The sequence below is a fragment of the Chiroxiphia lanceolata genome, chromosome 5 (genome assembly GCF_009829145.1).
Source record: "Chiroxiphia lanceolata isolate bChiLan1 chromosome 5, bChiLan1.pri, whole genome shotgun sequence".
NCBI classification, from domain to species: Eukaryota; Metazoa; Chordata; class Aves; order Passeriformes; family Pipridae; genus Chiroxiphia; species Chiroxiphia lanceolata.
In genome coordinates, this window is record NC_045641.1 from 48,868,375 (window position 1) to 48,874,512 (window position 6,138).

The following is a 6,138-nucleotide window of genomic DNA, read 5'->3' on the forward strand; positions in this document are numbered from 1 at the left end:
GACGCGCTTGGCGTGGATGGCGCACAGGTTGGTGTCCTCGAAGAGCCCCACCAGGTAAGCCTCGCTGGCCTCCTGCAGCGCCATGACGGCCGAGCTCTGGAAGCGCAGGTCGGTCTTGAAGTCCTGCGCGATCTCGCGCACCAGGCGCTGGAAGGGCAGCTTGCGGATCAGCAGCTCCGTCGACTTCTGGTAGCGGCGGATCTCGCGCAGCGCCACCGTGCCGGGCCGGTAGCGGTGCGGCTTCTTGACGCCGCCCGTGGCCGGCGCGCTCTTGCGGGCCGCCTTGGTGGCCAGCTGCTTGCGGGGCGCCTTCCCGCCCGTCGACTTACGCGCCGTCTGCTTCGTGCGCGCCATCCCTCCGCACAATCAGCCGCGATCTCGCCACACGGACAAGACACTGCAGCGACCGCGGCGCTGCCGCGCTATTTATAGGCGCAGCGCCATGCCCATTGGCCGCCGCGCGAGACCGCCCGGCTGCCATTGGACCGTTCGCGCGAGCCCGGGAAAAGCTCGCGCCTCCCGCGCGGGGAGCCCGCCCTGCCCCCGCCCCTTCCCCGCCCCTTCCCCGCGGCCGCCGGCCCGGCCCGACCTCCCCCCGCCCGCCCCGGCGCCGCCGCTCGCTCTTTGCCGGCTCTCTGCAACGCTTTAGCGCCGGCTCCCGCCGCCACGAACGGTCGTTTGGAAGGCAGGCGGGGGGCGGCAACCACCGTAGGCCAGGACCGGAACAAGGCGTCGCCGCCCACGCGCGCCTCGCGCTCGGCCTCTTGCCAACCCGCTCCCCCTCTCGCCCGCCCCCCGCATCGGGACCGCTGGTCAAGCTCCCGTCGGCAACCGCTTTCTCCCCTGAGGGCTCGCTGTTTCTTCCCGCTCAGTAGCCGCGGTGGGTTCGGGGCCGCGGCAGAAGGACAGAAGGCGCGGGTGGCCGCCGACTGTTCGCGCCAGACGAACCTTTCCTGGCTGCTCCCCCGCCAGGGTTTAAGCCGCGGTTCTCTTGCGGCGAGCGCGCCCTGGGCAAGCGGGGAAGGGCCGCGGTCGCCACCAATCACCGCCCCCTCGGGAGCCGCCCCCGGCCCGGCGGCGGGGAAGCGCCGCGCAGTCCTCACCCAGGTCCGACCGAGCCCGGCGGCCGCGCGGCTCCGGCTCTGCCCGACCGGCTCCAGCCCCTGCGGCGGCGGCGGCATTGACGGGTCGCGGGGCGACAGGGCGGTGGAGGGAGAAGCGGGCGACAGCCAGAGAAGAGCCAGGCGGGGGAGCCTGTGCTCGCCGCCACGGCCGGGGCTGCGCAGGTCGGGGACGACAGCGCCGAGAAGCGTTGCGCTTTGCTTGCCCTGGTCGTCCTCGAGTCCATACCGGGGGAGAGAATGTGGCAGGCATCCATCCCTGAACACAGAATGACATTTGGAAGGGGAGTCGGTTTCCATTGCCGATTCCACTAGATGGAAAATGCTACCCTGGGCCAGCATTGCAGAGCAAAAATTCTTTAATCATCACATTAAATGTGAATAGGCAGATTTCATTGCAGTTCTGCTTGTACTTCCACATCAAATAGGGCTCTGTTCTCACAAGGAAAACATACTTCTTGTTTGGACATTCTTTCTCCCTTTCGCTTTGCCAGACTTGAAAGTGACTTGTTTGGGGATTTCTCAAAGTCTTGCCCTCCACACACGGGTCTTAATCCCTTCAGAGTTGCGTTCAGATTCAGGCTTTACCTTACATGTTGTGCCTGTGCATCTCTGGTTCCATGGGCTTCACTTTCCCAGCTTGACCTCATCCCGACCTCATCCCAGCAGACTTGTCCAGTGATCCAGGGCCGTGTCTGTCCCCAATCACTATGACCATCCCTCTCCCATTCCCCACGTACAGGTGCTGCAGGGCTGTGCCCTTGGTCATGGCATGGCCCTTCATGCCCTGCTGACCCCCTTGTCTCTCAACTCACTCAGCTTCGCAAGGCAGGCCCCTCCTGCAACTCCTCACAAACTTTGGTGAACACATTTCTTCTTTTAGAAATATGTTTAATGAAACTAAATTAGATTTAATAAAGAGTCTTCTCTTTAAAATAGCCAGCATTTACACATCTGTCTTCATCTAGTGTATTAGTGATGATAGCACAGATATGAGGATTGAAGTAAAAAACTTTTTCTATCTCAACGTGCCATCACTTTCTCAAATAGCTGATACTGGGAAAATATCAGGGCAGTCTCCCCTTGAGTTGCATAAAGAGGACTGATAGGAGACCCTATCAATGTATGTAACTATCTGAAGGGAGGGTGGCAAAAGGATGGAGCCAGGCTCTTCTTGGTGGTGCCAAGCAGCAGAACAAGAGGCAGAAACTGATGCGCAGGAAGTTCCTCCTGAATATGAGGAAGAATTTCCTTACTGTGCTGGTGACTACACGCTGGAACAGATTGCCCAGAGAGGTTGTGGAGTCTTCTTACTGGAGATATTCAAGAACTGTCTAGACACAATCTTGTACCATGTGCTCTAGGATGGTCCTGCTTGAGTAGGGATGTTAAACCAGATGATCTACTGGTGTCCCTTCCAATCTTTCCCAGTCTGATACTGTGACATACTGCTGACACAGTTCAACAGTACATCTGCTTCTACGAATATTGGCTTGAAAGTGTTATAGGTGTCAATAACAGTGGCTGTCAGTCTGTTCTGACTGTTCTATCTTTTCTTCCTCTCCTTCTTCTGTCATTCTTCCTATCCACCTCAGTCATATGAAGGTGCCTCCTGCTTGTTATTCTCTGCAGTTGCTACATACCCACAATCTCTCATCCCCACTCGCCCTCACAGAGGACTATTTCTTCCTCACAGCATATGAGCAATGTCTGTCATTACTGAACATGTAGCATCAACCTCTTCCCTGCCACATCAAATGTCCAGATGCCTGATTTATGACATAAATTGTGGGTTTGAGCTGTAGTAACTCAGACAAGAATTGTGCCAAACATTACTATGGTCAGCCTAGACAGACAGGAGAAGCTTAGGATGGGTATTCTAAAGCACCAGAGAAGACAGAATATTTCTTTGTCCAGCTAAATAGAGAATAGTAACCCCTCTCACTACCTTGATCCGTTGTCTGGGTGAGATGGACAAAGGAGAGAGCTAGTAGAAGAGGTGACATAGTGATGCATCATACCTTGAGGAGATAAAGGCACCCAAGGGGACCAGTGAATCAAAGCTGACCACCCGCCTGAAGTGTCTGTATACCCAAGTCATAGTTGGCAGCATCCTGTAGGGAAGTAGATGCTGGTGGTTGCCCCAACACTTTCATCTGCAGTGATCCTACCAAAAGGTGGGGCAGCAAGGGTACTCATGAGCCAGATTAAGAGAAGGAATTATCAAAAATTAGATATGTCATAGATACATCCTACTGATTTTTTTTATCTCATTCTGTGAATGAAACTTACTTACTCTGTGAATACTGGCCTGCATGCAGAGAAGCTTCCAGAACAATCTACAAGACCCATAATGTTTTTTTTATTATTATTATTGAGGAAGGAGAAGAAGGAAACAGCAGTTAAGGACTGTAACAAACAAACAAAGTGGCTCCTGGGAGCAAAAAGCCCACTATGACTTCCTGGGTATCTCCTAGAAGGAGAGAACCACAAGCTCCTTCTGAAATGCATAGGTCTTCCCAACCTCAAAATGCCTGGGAAGGAGTCCTAGACATCAGCTTTCCAGTGCCTCCACTCTCTTCTCAGTGCTCACCTGCAATGCTCTGATGCTCATTTATCATAGCCTCCAAAGAGATAGGGTACCTCAGATGCCTTCCACATTCTGAAGTATTGCAGTGAATTGCCCTCTTCCCATCCTTGTAGTATTGCTTTCCACCATCAATTACAGGTCTTCTGAGCCAGGGCACCAGACAGCTGGGAAGTGACTCGGCCACTCAATCTCTGCCTGTATCACTTGCAGTTTACAGATGGTACAGGACAGTTCAGTTCTGCAACAAGGTATACCCTCTGTAACATTTTACTTCATCTTGACAAATCAGACTCACACCACAGTAGAAGCCAGGCACAAGTCAAAACTAAAATTTTGTTCTCACCATCTTGAAATGCAAATGAAATCTCAGCCATATGTTGCAGTCACCTTTATTCACGCTGTTTGTGGAGTGGATGGCCTAGGAAAGAAAGTGCCACTTCCTTCCCCAGAGGAATCCTCAGTGGTAAGAAGTTGCTCTTTCCTAAAGCACAGAGCAAGTAACAGCAGTCCAGACATGCTGGACTGGGAGACCCCAGGTAACATGCACAAAGTGTGCAGCAGCAAAGGAAATGTCACATTCATGTGACCTTTTTATTAAACAACTAATATATAATACAAATTAACCCAGTAAAGTAGCATTTTCATATATATTCTATTTATATCACATTGGAACATTAAATACTAACCAAGAAATTTAATAATTTGACAGATTGATTGATTGTTTGATTAATTGATTTGAACTGATTCTTGGAATTATCCCTGAACTGAGCTCAGAAGTTATCAAAAACTCTGTGGTCTGGAATTATCAAAGAACTATTTATCTCTTTCCTTGAACCAAAATAAAACTCTAAAAAAAATCTAAGTATTTTTACAAGAGATTGAGAGAGAAAGAGAAAGAATGAAAGAACGAAAGAAAGAACGAAAGAACGAAAGAAAGAAAGAAAGAAAGAAAGAAAGAAAGCAAGCTGTATCTATGGATCCCTTTGTAATACCTAAATTTTCTGCCTAATGCCTACCATATCTCTCATCATGGATTTCTTATTTTAAGAGATTACTGTTCTATCTGGGGATTTCAAATTTCTATGAATACAAAAAAATTTTATCATGAGGAAAAGCTCTTTGCTGGAGACTGAACAGTATGCAGTTATACGTCCTTCCCTATTGAGACATCAACTTTTTTTACTCATGTAACGTGTTGCAGTTTAGAACATCATGATAAATCCATCATACATGGACAAAAGATATCTTTCAAATCATCCAAAGTCTGCAATTACATCAAGGGCAGATTTGAGTTGTCCTGAGTGACTTGGTGACTTTACTTACGTTTTTTATGTACCTGGAGCACCCATAAACCAGAATTAATTTCACTGCAGAACATATATAAAGTATGACAGCTCAGGAAGGCTTCAGGAAGGCCTCGAGAAAATATTGAAGTTACTGTGCAGCCTTAGGCAGCCCAAGGTGAAAAACTTGTTAATGGAGCTTTGCAGCTGTAGGCTTAATGCATGACTTTGATCACTCTGTCTGAAGTATGCACGTATATGCTGCAGTCCTGCCTCCTCAGCTACATCTGTGAGATGGATGTCTCCATATATCCTCCAGAGCAACAGTCGTAGTTCACTAAGTGAAATTAATCCCAAGACTGGAGTGTTGCAATTGATGGCTTTAAACTGTTCAGAAGGGTCAGGAAAGAAGGAAGGTGGGCACAAGTTGTCCTCCATGTAAAAAAATGGACTGATAGCACAGAACTGTCTTGGACAAACAGTGATGAACAGCTGAGAACTTCTTGGTAAAAAAATTAGACGCCAAATCAACAAAGGAAACCTCATGGTTGGTACTTACTACAGGCCATCCAATGATGGGGAGGAGGATGTTGATGAAGGTTTTCTTACTTCAGTTACAGGCTGCATCATACTCACAGGCTCTGATCCTGCTGGACAACACCAATCAACCTGGTATCTGCTGAAAAAGTGGCACTGCAAGTTGTAAGCCATCCAGAAGGCTTCTGAAACATGCTGCAGATAATTTTTAAATCCAGGTGAAATAAAGTCCAACTAGAGGAGAAGCACTACTTCTGTTACAGTACAACATTGGTTGCTTAACAACACAAATTAACTAATTGAAGAGGTCAAGAATGGTGGTAACCTGAGCTGCTGCCTAAGGCTAAACCCATCAGTAACTTGAGTTGTATGGACCAAGCAAAGTGTAAAGACAAGACCCTTAATTTAGTAGAGTAAACTTTCAGTTGTTTAAGAAAATAGGGGATGGGACCCCCTGGGAAACTACCCTCAGAGATAAAGGAGCAGGACAGACCTGGAAGTTATTTAAGGACATTTGTCTTAGAGAATAGGTGTACTTGATTCCCACATGTAAGAAAGCAGGGTAGGAAGGTAGGAGATCAATATGGCTGGATAAGGACCTTCTGAT